Source organism: Paramormyrops kingsleyae, chromosome 2 (genome assembly GCF_048594095.1).
Source record: "Paramormyrops kingsleyae isolate MSU_618 chromosome 2, PKINGS_0.4, whole genome shotgun sequence".
NCBI classification, from domain to species: Eukaryota; Metazoa; Chordata; class Actinopteri; order Osteoglossiformes; family Mormyridae; genus Paramormyrops; species Paramormyrops kingsleyae.
In genome coordinates, this window is record NC_132798.1 from 15,327,823 (window position 1) to 15,341,221 (window position 13,399).

Below are 13,399 nucleotides of genomic sequence, written 5' to 3' on the forward strand. Positions count from 1 at the left end.
TGTCTTTATAAATATAATAGTCTCATCTGTTAAATAAATGGCTCTTTGAATAATTGATTTCTAACAAAGTTCACATCACAGTGGATATTTCCATGTAGGTCACCCACATCATCACTCTCAGGCTTCTGATCAGGGCTGCTGAGAGGCTAACGCTAATGCTAACCTGCGGTGAGCTTCCGGCAGTGCCACATCTCAACCGCGAGGTGCTCCAGGTCATCCGTTACCTGTAGAATGTGCCACAGTAGTGCTTCTGTTGGTACCAGACAAGATAGCCTTTGTTCACATCCTGCATCAATGAGTTCTGCCCGCCCAACACTGTCAGCATTTCATGGTTTTTCCCCTCCTCATACCAGTCTCTGTACTCGCCATCGCTGACGGTAAGCATACCCAATTGTCTGGCCATAATGATTTGGCCTTTGTATTAGTTACTCAGATCTTAATCCCTGCCCATTTCTTCTGCATTAAACAAGTCAACTACAAATACCGAATGTTACTCTCTAATATATCCCAAACCTTGACATGCACTGTTTTTATAAAACAACATTATTCGCTTCACATGGGGTGGTGATAATGTTTTGCCTCATTGGTTTCTACACCCGTAATGGCAGACCTAAATTTTAACAACTAGGTGAGGGAATATTAAATACAATCTATCCATTTTACAGCCCCTACTTTGGGTTACAGAAGGAAACCCACATAACAGGAAGCGATAAACGGAGACTCCACCCACAGCCAGAGTAGGACTGGTAACAATTTACCTGATGGGGCACAAATACTTAGTAGTAACTCACTACTAAAGTACAGATAATGAACAAATATAGTACCTACTTGAGATAAAAGATGCATCACAATTCATTAATGATGAACAAACATGAGATCAGTATTTCACTTGTGTTATTCATTACTTGATCCTTCAGTAGTTCACAATGGTTTGCAGAGTAAACATATAGTAACAAATATAGGAACTGCTTCAGATAAAAGATTTTATGATTCATTAGTAATGAACAAACGTGAGTTTAACTAATACATAAGTAAGAGGGTAGTACTATATTGTTTGTGTCCCCCCAAGCAAAGTGTTTCCGTTGGATCTGAGCCCTTGATTCTAGAGGTGTTGGTGATGAATGCTCGCTACTGAACCAGCATTCCATCTAATGCCAGCCACCTTTCATTTAGGCCTCTTGGTGTTTAGCCATGGACATGTACGTAAATGCATTATTTTAGGTTACGGCTCGATGCTCCTGCATCTTCACTGTAGTTTGTGGAAGAGCTACAGAGCACCGTTCTCTGTGTGACAGCAGCAGGTCAGTCCCGGGCCTCTGCGCTGTGGAGCCGCTGCTGTTGACACCCCCTCAACATGTCCTCTGTCGCAACTAGGACCTGCCAAGCCACCACCCCCCCTCCCCGTCACCAATCCACTCATCAAATGTTTACAGAGACACAGTATGTGTATGTGTGTAGTACTCAGTCTTTCACCAGTGTCTACACAACTAGCAAGGCAGGAAGGGACCAGCAGGTTGCAGGGCAGGCAAGGATTTCAACCTAAATCCCTAGAGAAACCAGCTGTTGGACCGTCAAATGTAAGATTCTGCCAGACACACCCAGTTCATTAAAAACAGAAAATGCATGTTCTTTGATTGTAAATTGAAGGCACCATGACCCAGGTTCATCTGAAGAGGGATGATAATATCTGATGTAAGTATGCTGATCCCCACACATATTTCAGCAGCAGATACTGAAAATGCATATGGGCTGACTGAGGTGCAACTGAGGTGTCAACATACTGATCATTTAAAAGTAGAAAAATCTCACAGGAATGGTAAAAGTAGATCACTGTATCACAGTGTGGCTATGGTTTAGTAGGCTACTTCAGTCAAACACGTAATTAGACAGTTTTTTTTTGTGTTACACAGCGGTGGGTACAGCTAACCGAAAAGCTTCGATAACGCTAAACTGATAAACCACTGGAAAAAAATGTGGAAGATAACGATAACTTTTACTACACGAATTTAGCTTCGGTTTGGTTTTTGCTTCTGAAACCCTTAAAGAGGCAGTTCATCCCATAACTAAAAAAAGATATGCTTTAAAGGGCTTATGTGGTATCTGTCCATTTAGGTTTTTCTGATGGGAGATACCTATAATTTTGGAGATATCGACCATAGAAATGTCAACCTTCTCTCAGATATTCACATGAGTGAATGTCATTCTTTCTGTGGTGATTATAGCGCCAAAAAATACATTTGAAAAATTCAACAGCAATGTCTCTTACCAGAAATTATGACCCGGTTACTCAAGATAATTCACAGACTTTGTAGTGAGCAGTTTAGTGTACGAACTATTTTCTTCTGCGGAACTCCACTCACCAAGCGCATCACTGCGCAGAAGATTTCGCCGGGGTGCTCCTATATTCTGCGCAGTGATACGGGTTTCTCCGCCCAAAGCGCGTAAATCGTAAGTACATGTAAATCGTTGGGTGAGTACGCTTAAGTCAAATAAAGCAGCTGCGTGCTTTTTAATTATTATTTAATTTTAATTTAATTATTATTATTCCCCACCAACTGGTGCTAACCTGTCTTAATGTCCATGTCTTAAGATGTCGTTTATATAATTTTCTATATGTCTAAATATTTATGTTCTATTTATTTCTCTTTTGCACTATCGCCAACATTTTCCGTGATATAACAGTCAGACATAACTGTGACAGACACACTAATGGTATGCACGGCTTAATTTGTAAACTCTTGAGTTGCCGGTGTTCGGATGAGTTGAGCTGAGCGTGCTGGGACAAATAGCATATGGCCCCAACTCAGGACTAGGAGTCTAATAAAAAATTGATTTAGAATGGAAATCCATTTCCATCCAATTACTGTACCCACTTGGCCTAGGCGGGGTTGTGGGGATCCAGAGCCTATCCTGGAAGCTATAATCGCAAGGCAGGGAATAACCCAAGATGGGTCACCAACCCATCGCAGACACACTCACTATTCACATACACAGTCACGAATATGGACAATTTGGTAACTCCAATTCACCTTAGCATGGTTTCAGACTGGGGGACGGACTAGAGATCCTGGAGGTAACGGCATGGTGACATAGGAGGAACACGCAAACTCCATGCACATGGACCCAGGGTGCAGTTCAAGCCCTGGTCCCAGAGGTATAAGACAACATTCAAAATATACTGTTTCTGCAATTTTTACATTAAAATCTTACGATCAGCTTCAGGTGCATAGAGTCTCAGGTAGTTTTTGCATTGCAAAAAATGCAGTTACTTGTTTTGTTTTGCACTTCAAAATTAGAACACTTTAGTATATGGTATATTCTAAGTCTAAATCGATTCCAATCAGAGATTAATCGTTTATATTGAATCATTACATGTTTAATTGCATTTTCCTTTCTATCATATTGTAGACTGGGGTGAGTATGTTAATGAATGTATTGTGCCCTCTAAGAGGTAGAGATACACACCCCTATTCAGAACCTCAAGCTCTCACTTTGTTGTAGTGATTTTAATGACCAGAAGGGGTCAGCCTTGTCTAAATGGATCCAGCTCACTGGAGGAGTTACAGGGCTTAGTTGGTACCTCTGTAACACTTAGGGAGATGTCTGCTATTGTATATACACCTGTAATGGCAAACGTAATTTTTTTCCACTGGATGAAGGAATATAAAATACATTCCGTCCATCTTACAGCCCCTACTTCAGCTCAGGGTCACTCAGAGCCTATCCCAGAACACAACACAGCGGAACACCTTGAACTGGAGGCCAGTCCCACAATATGGGCACTTTGGAGCTGCCTGCTCACCTTAGCTTTGGGTTACAGAAGGAAACCCACATAACAGGAAGCGATAAACGGAGACTCCACCCACGGCCAGAGTAGGATCTGAGCCCTCGATTCTAGAGGTGTTGGTGATGAATGCTCGCTACTGAACCAGCATTCCACCTAATGCCAGCCACCTTTCATTTAGGCCTCTTGGTGTTTAGCCATGGACATGTATGTAAATGCATTATTTTAGGTTACGGCTCGATGCTCCTGCATCGTCACTGTAGTCTGTGGAAGAGCTACAGAGCACCGTTCTCTGGTGTGACAGCAGCAGGTCAGTCCTGGGGGGGCACTCTGCTGTGGAGCAGCTGCTGTTGACACCCGCTCAACATGTCCTCTGTCACAACTAAAACCAGCCACCCCCCCCTCCCCCCGTCACCAACAATGCGTGTTTGTGTGTGTGTATGTGTGTGTGTGTGTGTGTGTGTGGTGGAAGGGAACAGCAGGTTGCAGTGCAGGCAAAGATTTCAACTTAAATACCAGAAGGAGCCAGCTGTTGGACCCTTGACCCTAAGACCCTGTCAAACATACCCAGTATGTTATTTTAAGTTCAAGCTAAGATATATATATTTTTGGGTGGGGGGTATAAAGCCATATAACTATATTAGTAAGGAGTTTGTCAAAGTGGTCTATCGAGGTGCCAGGAAGTTTGCAAGAAATGTGGAAGAGAGAGAGGAGAAACGTGGTCTGCAAGCGTTGCCAATGACATGTGCCCCCCCCCCCCCCCCTTTCTGGGAGTGTTTTTTGTGTTCAGGTTTCTGCAAAGTCGAGCGGGATGAGTATGTTAAAGAGCAGGGGGTCTTGCCAGAGGAGTCTTTGCTGGAGTGGGGGAGCTGCTGAGTGTCCCTGCCGCTCGCCGTCTGTGCGGGAGGAGGCCCTAATGGGTGCAGATCTGAGTCACAGGGACGCGGCACCGGCGTCATGGCTCATTGTTTACTCTGGCCTCTGCTGAGGTCTTCCAGCAGCAGGGGGGTAACTAAGCCCTGAGAGTTATTGAACCCTTGAATAAGATACTTCACCTGAATTTCTTCATATCCATCTGTGAGAAAGGTGTGAAAATTGTAAGCTGACCTGGAAGAAGCAGGAAATAAGCATTTACGCATATTAATATTTAACTTGATGATTAAGTTAACAGCTATTGTTACTTTAACCGAGATGTATATTCCACATATGTGTTGTGGCGAAAAGGTTTGGGATCTATTGAAATAACCTGTATGTTTTAATAATTTATTGACTCCATTTATGAATGCTGCCTCATCGCTGAGATGATAATGGCCGGTGTCAACCAGGGTTATTATCGATAACAAAAACTATAACTATGAGATAACATTTTCATAAACCGAAATACGAAACTATAAATATTGCTTAAAATAAATGAAAACCATCAAATGCTTTCCGTTACCATTTTTCTAATACTATGTACCTAAGGTAATGATGTGTTCATCTGTACCATTAGTAGCAGTTGGAACATATTTTGGCAGTTTTTTTGTTTGAAGACTTCAGTACATTCATGTAGAATCCTCTAACGCTCCCACACATAAAACAGCTCTACATCCTTGTCAGTCCCCAGAAATAAAGTGACTAAAACTTGAGCTGAAACTAAAATGTATAAAAACTAAATAGAAAAATATATTCAATGTAAAAACTAAAAAAAAACGGCACTGAAAACTAAGTAAACCTAAAGAGGATTTCAAATGAAAATTGAAAATAACTTAAACAAAAAGCTAAATTAGGAAATCAAAATGATAACTTTAGTGTTGACCCATGTTCATGCTCTACAGTGACAGCAGGATGAAGGATGAGTTAAACCCAAACCCAGTGCATTTTCTTGAGTCTTATTTCATGGCCTGTGAGTGAATCTCATGTTCACCTGACCCAAAACATCACAGGGCATCTTGAAGCCTCATGTTGTAAAGATGTACCTACATCCTCTGCCTTCCTGAGAATCAGGATTAAATTTCAGCCTCTGGTGACCAACCCCCACGAGCGTGAAAACCTCACGGCTTTTGGCTTTTGGCTCTCTCGTCTTCCTGTCCTTCCACTCCTGGCGGCAGCATCGCAGGTCTGGAGTCACTGTTTATCAGTCTGCGTGTCAGGTAGCAGGGGAAGGACAAGACAGACCTTTAATTTGGTCGGAAGTGGGCGCTTTGCCCCCAGGCTGCCCCAGCCAGAGCCGTAGGCCCAGGTCATCCTGACCGATGGCCAGCGTCAATAACACCAGTTCAAGTTTCAAGTTTAATTTGGCACATACACAAACCAACACAATACATTTGTGCAGGGGAATGCTTTCAAAAATTGAAGCTGTATTACGGGGTGAGAAAAACAGGAGCAGGAATGCGCCTCCTTACTCTACACAAAGGGACAATCTCATTCTTTTTGGTATTTGTATATACATACATACATACACACACATATATATATATAATAATAAGGTGTGTGTGTGTGTGTGTGTGTGTGTGTTTGTCCAAAGCAGGGGTACTTCCAGACCCCATTCCCTCTCGACTCAGTGAAGTCTCCCCTGGACTTGGCTTTGTGAGGCTGACGAAATTCGAACCTCGGGGGGAAAAATAATTGCATATGCCCAGTCTCGGATGATGGATGGCTCCGCCTGTTTGGCTACTGTGCCTCTAATCAGCAGGATGTTGGTTCAAATCCCAGTGATTTTAACATGAGGCCCTTAAGCCTCCAATCGCTCCTACTCTGCTTTCTTAAAAAACATATGTCGCTTTGGATAGAAGCGTCTGCTATAAATAAAGTGTAAATGTGATCTTCTCATAGATCAGGCTTTGCAGTCTGACCTAAACCCCACCTGTCTCTTTTCACTTGTCTTTCAGAGGATGATGCTTCATTAAGAAGCCTCTAGCACTTCTGGTCTGACTTTTCCCCCATTAATAAGCAGAAGTGGCCCGATGTGGCCGAGCTGTCTGGCCTCCCCCAGGCAGCGCTCTGTTATTCACACACCCTCTGATCCAGCTGTCCGCAAAGTGGCTCCGCTGTGATTGTGTTCGGCTTCTTCTCGGGCCGCCGGCGGTGCAGCCCCGGCTGAGTCCTCCTGGCGGGGAGCTGCCGCGTGTTACATCCATCCCGCCCTGTGATCTGTTTCAGGTTCCTCTTCGTGAGTTCTGGGTTCATCAGCTTTCGCGTTTAGTTCCGACGAAGCACAAACACAGTAGCATTTTTTCCAGCTTTGTCTTCAGTCCTAGAAAGACAGGACACCATATCCTAGAGTCAGTATGATAGACAGGACATCAGAGTTTTCCATATTCATCTGGTAGATTTTCTCAGATTTCTATTTAACTCAAGAATGAAAAAACTTATCTTGATCACTCTAAATTTGACTTGGTCATTTGGAGATTGTAGTTTTTTAAAAATAATTTTGTATCCATGGTATCCCATACTCCCCAGCACCAGAATTCAGCCTTTACATAAGTTTGTATTTCTAGCTGTATGTTATACTCCTTTCTGTCCACCAGGGCGGCACTGTAGTTCTTTTCTCTGTGCTCTCCCTCCAAAGATTCTATTTCCTAAATCCTTGTTGCTCAGGCTTGGCCTGTGATATGTGATCCCTCCTGATACTTCCTTGTGTATTGTTTGCATGTGTATTGTTTGTGTGCGTATTGTATGCGTGTGTATTGTTTGTGAGTATGACGCACACCTATTCTCCCATCTCCATGGCCACTTCACGCTGGTGCCCCTGGAGCGGCAGCAGGTTTCCTGTCTGTGTGGGCCGGAACCTGCTCTGCCATCTGTAGACCTATACGTGGTTGTATGTCTACCCAGCCTGTACATGGGGTCATCCATCCAGCAGGAAAGAGAGGTGGTAATTGGGCTCTGGGGAGAGGTAGAAGGGAAGAGAGGGTTGATGGAAAAAGGAGGACCGAAATCAATCCTGAAGTACAATAGATATCAGCGCACACAGAAAAAGCGGTCTACCAAAAATAACTCAGGTGTGTCAGATGGGGATGAAGCAGCCATCACCATACGTGTGGATTTGTGTGAGCTCAGTGTCTCTCTCGGTGCCCGAAGAGAGTGGGGGGGGGTGATTAATGAACCACAGCAAGCACACAGTCTCACTGTTTTACGCCTTTGTTCTGTCAGTGTAGATGTAGTCAGTGTCCTTACCTGTTGACGGTAGATTTGTGCAGAGTAGATAGAGAGAGAGAGTGAAGGTAAGCTGTGTGAGAGGGAGCAGTAACAGCCTGCAGGAGGATCCAATTACTGGGCCTGCCTCCTTGACCTCTAATTAGCCCCCCCCCCCTTCCCCCATCCCAGTTCAATTCACTTTGAGTGGCTTTATTGGAAACCTACAGCCATTTGGGAACACTGTGTTCTGTTCCCGGAGGAGCGGAGGCGAGGTTCTCCGGTAGACACCGTTTAGCACAGGGCACCATTAATCCAGAAATGCTAGGGTTCAAGTCTGAGGTAGAGAAGGATACCTCCAAATGGATTTGGACCCCGATATTTCTTACAGAGCCCCCTAAATGCCGCATCAGCAAAAGTGTCTGTTTCAGCTCATGCCGGAACCATTTAAGCGACTGTGTTCTATCGCTGGGTGATGATCAGCTTTGTTTCCCCCTATGATACATTGCTAAGCATTTCGGATGCTTTGGCTCTCTCTGTCTCCTTCTCAGCCTCTCCATCCTCAATCTGCCATGAATTTGTAAGAGACGAATGGCAGAGACGCACGATGGAGGCACGTGGGCGTGTGTTTGATGGGGGAAGGCGTTTGTTCCAAGCCGACCGCAGAACCGCGGGCTAAATTCAATACTTTAGAAGCTGACTAGTTCAAGGTGGCATAATAACAAGTTTCTGCAAGGAAATTCAACAAAAACTGACAATGGCATTGCTTTCCATTCTGGTTCCTGGTGTTTACCTGCTTGGCCCATGATCTTATTTTATACTTATATGTTGATTCAGTAATAAAATTGGGAATCAAGTGATGGAAACAGATTTAAACTCCACCAAGATCCAATAACAGTTTGTTTATTTTACTGTAGTGGGATTACTCCATATAACACGTACCATTAATAACTATATTTCAATAAACGCAGTTTCTTTTTCCCGGGTTTTCCCAGTCCATGGAAACCAAGGACTGATGGAAAATGATCATTTTAATTTGGAAATGTCAATATCAAAATACGGTTATTATTTTTTTTAAGTGCAAGGCAACTAGAGTTAAAAAAAATTCGACCAGGAATACCTGTGTTAATCTGCACCTTCTGAAAATGAGTTTTAAAACACATTTTTCCACAAAACATACTCATTAATATTGCTCCTCAGTCTTGCCTGTGATTCAGCGGGTTAGGGTTAGGGTTAGGGTTAGGGTTAGGTCACCCACTCACGTCCCCGAGCTGGCATTGTGATGTCATGAATGGGCCCCTGTGCAAGGCTAGGGTTAGGGTTAGGGTTAGGTTAGGGTTAGGGTTAGGTCACCCACTCTCGTCCCCGAGCTGGCATTGTGATGTCATGAATGGGCCCCTGTGCAAGGCCCTTGTTCCTTCAGGGACTGTCTGAGTCGGTTTCTTCTCAAAAAATCTGTGCCGCTTTTGATCAGAGTGTTTGCTAAATAAATAAAATGTAATGCTTAATAGCACAAATTGGGCCAGTAATGGCGGTCCAAGGTTGGCACGCCAGCTTAGTGGATAGCCTGTAGCCGTGTGTGTGTGTCTGTGTGTGTGTGAGTGTGTATGTGTGTGCGTGGTTTGTATGGCTTCCCTTTGGGTACACTGATTCCATCCTGCAGATATCGTATTTGTGATGGCTGTTGTTGCCCTTGCTGTGTACCCTGCGGTGGACTTGCATTCCATTCGTAGTATCCCCTGTCCCGTGCTTCCTGGGTAAGCTCCAAGTTTACTGTGACCCTGCATTGCATAACCATTTGGATGGATGGATAGATGGCTGGATGGATGCCTGTCCAACAGCCTGACTGCCATTTTTAGCTTGGCACCCCACTGAACACTCATGTTTACCCCCTGCTTGCAAGTTCTCCATGGCCTCAAAACTGTTCTAACTCCAAATTCATTCACACATGACCTTATGGAACTTTAAACAAATGTAATTTCATACGTCTTTTAACATTTGTAAAACCACACAAAGCAAAATTTATTAGAAACCATTGCTTTAATCTGAGGACTCCACAGAGTCCGTAAAAGCCATCAGCCACATAGCAGTGAACTCACTCTGCTCCTTCTGTCCGTGGGTATGAGAGACAGGAGGAGCAAAATCAAGGAGAAAAACTCCTCTGTTTCCCATGAACCCTCTATGTTCTACACACCGAAAGGCAGCAAGGCTGCAGATATCTGCCTGTTGCTTGAGTCACCTTCTACTCCCCATGTTATGAAACCAGGATCTTCCTCTGCAGGAAGTCAGCCTTAATAGATAGCATGCTTGAAGAGTGCCTGATTATTATTCAAAGATTTAGAAATAAGCCAAATGTGTTCCCTGGAAGGCAGGAGGATCTGCGAGCAGTGGGTGGACGGCCTACCGTGGTGAGTGATTGCGTCGTCCTCTGGAAGGCAGGCGGGACGGAGTCATCAGGCATGACAGCATCAGTCGACTCGATGCTAACACGAAGATAAGCAGGAAATGCAGACTAATTACCTGCCTCTGCTTTCGGGCTAAGTTGATCTCCAGCTGTGGACTAAGATAGTCTACACGCTAAAAAAAGGCCAAGATGTTGCAGTGTTTCCAGCCATATGCTGACTATTTAAAGCTACCATTTCTTACTAGAGTGTGGCCTTAATCCCCCGAGTACTCTGGGGTGCTGGATAAATGGCTGACCCTGTGCTTAGACCCTAAGCTTCACTCTGAACCGTATATGTGCGAGTATGTCTCAAAAAGGAGGGCAAGATTTGATGTGCAAAAGAAGCATCCCAATGTACTTGTACTTGTGCAAATGGCACATAACAAATCATTTAATCGGTGGATTTTTTTGTCTCGTAAACTGGGGTACAGTGGCTAAGGTGTGCTATGCTCCAAATGTTACCTTGGTAGCATAACTGTGATGGCCTCATTTAGAGCTGCTATGGACTTAGTTATCTTTTTAAAGAAGCCTCAGCGGTATTTTTAAAGAAATGGTACATGCTGTCATTTAGAAACAGAGTAATGCTGCCTTCATCTACTTGCTTTATATAACATGTATTTTCCTGTTGTTTTTTGCATAATGCCCTCCACACGGCTCTGCGGCTCAGACTTTTTCAGGATAATATAAAGCAAATCAGGCAGTGGGAGATGTCAGCTCAGTTGCATGCATATGGCTAATGAATTCAGAAAGCCAGAGGGCACGGAGGAGAGGAACACAAAGACTCCTGTCAGGAGAGAAAATAAACCTTGGGTTGAAGGCCACTCTGAGGGTCTTCCTCACAGGCCTGCGCGCCACAAACAGAGGAGAAATGAGGCGAGGCCCAATGTCACGAGCTACTCGTTGTCATGTTCTCCCAGGTATCAGGATGTAGCACCTGCTGATTGAGTTGATGGCACCAGGAAGGGGAACCAGAATCAAGGATGCTGCAATCAAAAATGTGACATGTCTACTGGGGATGGCATGTCTGCTAGACACAAACCTTCAGCCAGGACCAAAGGGCTGTCATCTCGTAACATCTTTATTGCTTATAGTACCATAGCAGGATATTTCTGGACTGGAATTGCCCAAAAGCAATGTGAGAACAAGGGTAATGGAATTGTATCTTAGATTGTAATGAAAATCCTGGTATCAGGGGAAAGGTTGCAGTTGAGTCATAATTCAAAGCAAGTGATTTGTTGTGTAAGTCCTTGTGTTGTGTTATTTAGTGTGGAGAGCAGAGCCTCGGAACATTTTGAATAATTATCACTCCCCCATTTTACTGAAGTGTGAAAATGTTAAGGTATAATGTGAATGTTCCTGTGGGGTGCTTCCAGGTCAAGCTGCCTGACGACGACATGTGAGAAGTTAATTTTGTGTTATTGTGTAAAGGTACTTGGTGTTGACATATGTGAGGTAATATTTCTGAAAGATGAGTCATCATTCTTCCGGAACTGAGAGCTCTGCATGTAAGTAAGGGGTCTAGATAGATCTCAATATGTTATTCACCACAGAAGGATGGCAGGGTGATGTCAGACCCAACCACATCCTTGGTAAGACCTTCAGAATATGCAATAGTTATATTTATATGGAAGAAAAATATGTTGTGTTGGATGAAAGTGTGAGATACGCTTCTAATACGTTTTCTGGAAGCATATCTTTAAAACATGGGTGCACAGGATTCTTCTTGTACAGATTCCTTTGGAGCTGTTCTGGGGATGTCCTCTTGGAAAGCAGTCCTGGAGCAGACCAAGAAAATGGCAAAAGGATTACATCTACCACTTGGTTTGGGAGTAGGTGTCACAACTCGTGGGTTACAGAGTGGGGAAGCAGGCACAAGAGCCGAGGAGTCGGGTGAACACAGGGTTTAATTAGAAAAAACACACTCATCTACATGGAACGACGTCAATGACCGACTAACTAAAGGCACACAGACACAGATTTAAATACACCAGACTAGTTTACATAACTAGAAACAGCTGAAAACATGGGGATTCCACACGAGGCAAATGAGGGGGCGTGGCACACAGGAGGATCAAACGAGCGGGACATGACAGTAGGAATCTCCAGAACGTGTCGGAGCCTGTAGCCTCCTGGGCTTCTTGTCTTCATGGCCCTTACATATACATCCATTCTGAGGATGGAAGGATTCACCAAATCACCATTTGTTTGAACTGTTGCCATCTGGTAGAAGGTACAGGGTACTCAAAGCCCACACTACCAGATTTCAGAACAGTTTTTACTCCAGTATAGCAACCAGGGTGAACCAGACACTAAAGGACTCTCCCTAAGGACTCTCACTAAGGACTCTCACTAAGGCCTGTAACCCCCAGCACACTGCACTACCATATACTACCTATATCTGCTAATTATATTTATTGACAATTTTATATTTTGTACTTGTTAAATATTACATGTCCTGTCTTGTATTTTGTTTGCACCACACAATCTTGTTGTGCTGTCATATACGATGACAATAAAGAATCGTGTCCCAGCGCTGAACTTTGTCTTGGGGCTTCTGCTTGGAGGTGAGACATTTCTTCACACCGTGTTGATCCGTTGTGTGAAAGCACCCGCTGTCTCGCACCTGTCAGCTCGCCAAAGTGCCATCCATTTTCAAGAACCTTCCACAAGGTCGAGTGGTGCATTGGTGCCTTTTAGATGCGTATGATTCTGGAGCTCCGGTGTTTTAAAGGCAAGGTCAGCTCTGGCCAACTCACACCTACTAGCAGGAGATGGGGGTCACAGACAGAAATCTGCAAGCTACATGTACATGCCGAATGGATTTAGCAGGCCGGAGATGAAGTTATCGCAAAAGCTCATAGTTCATCTGACATCAGCAGTGGTGGCTAATGTTGTATAGTTTGTGCTATTCCTTGGCTAACAGTTTTGGACTTCTAAGGGTACAATTAGGACTTTGCTACAAAAGACAAGCATTCAAGTCTCACAGTTGATTGCTCCCCACCACCAATACAACAAAAAAAAAGAGAAAGAGTGGTGCCTGCGGTTCATGAACGCTG

General features: G+C 44.0%; 1 long non-coding RNA gene across 1 annotated transcript; it reads left to right on the forward strand.

The window, feature by feature from the left end:
- Positions 1 to 2,380: 2,380 nt before the first annotated feature.
- On the forward strand, positions 2,381 to 11,295 carry LOC111856615 (uncharacterized). The gene is made up of 3 exons (XR_002841175.1): positions 2,381 to 2,448; positions 10,269 to 10,308; positions 11,261 to 11,295. It is a non-coding gene; the product is annotated as an uncharacterized lncRNA (long non-coding RNA).
- Positions 11,296 to 13,399: the final 2,104 nt, after the last annotated feature.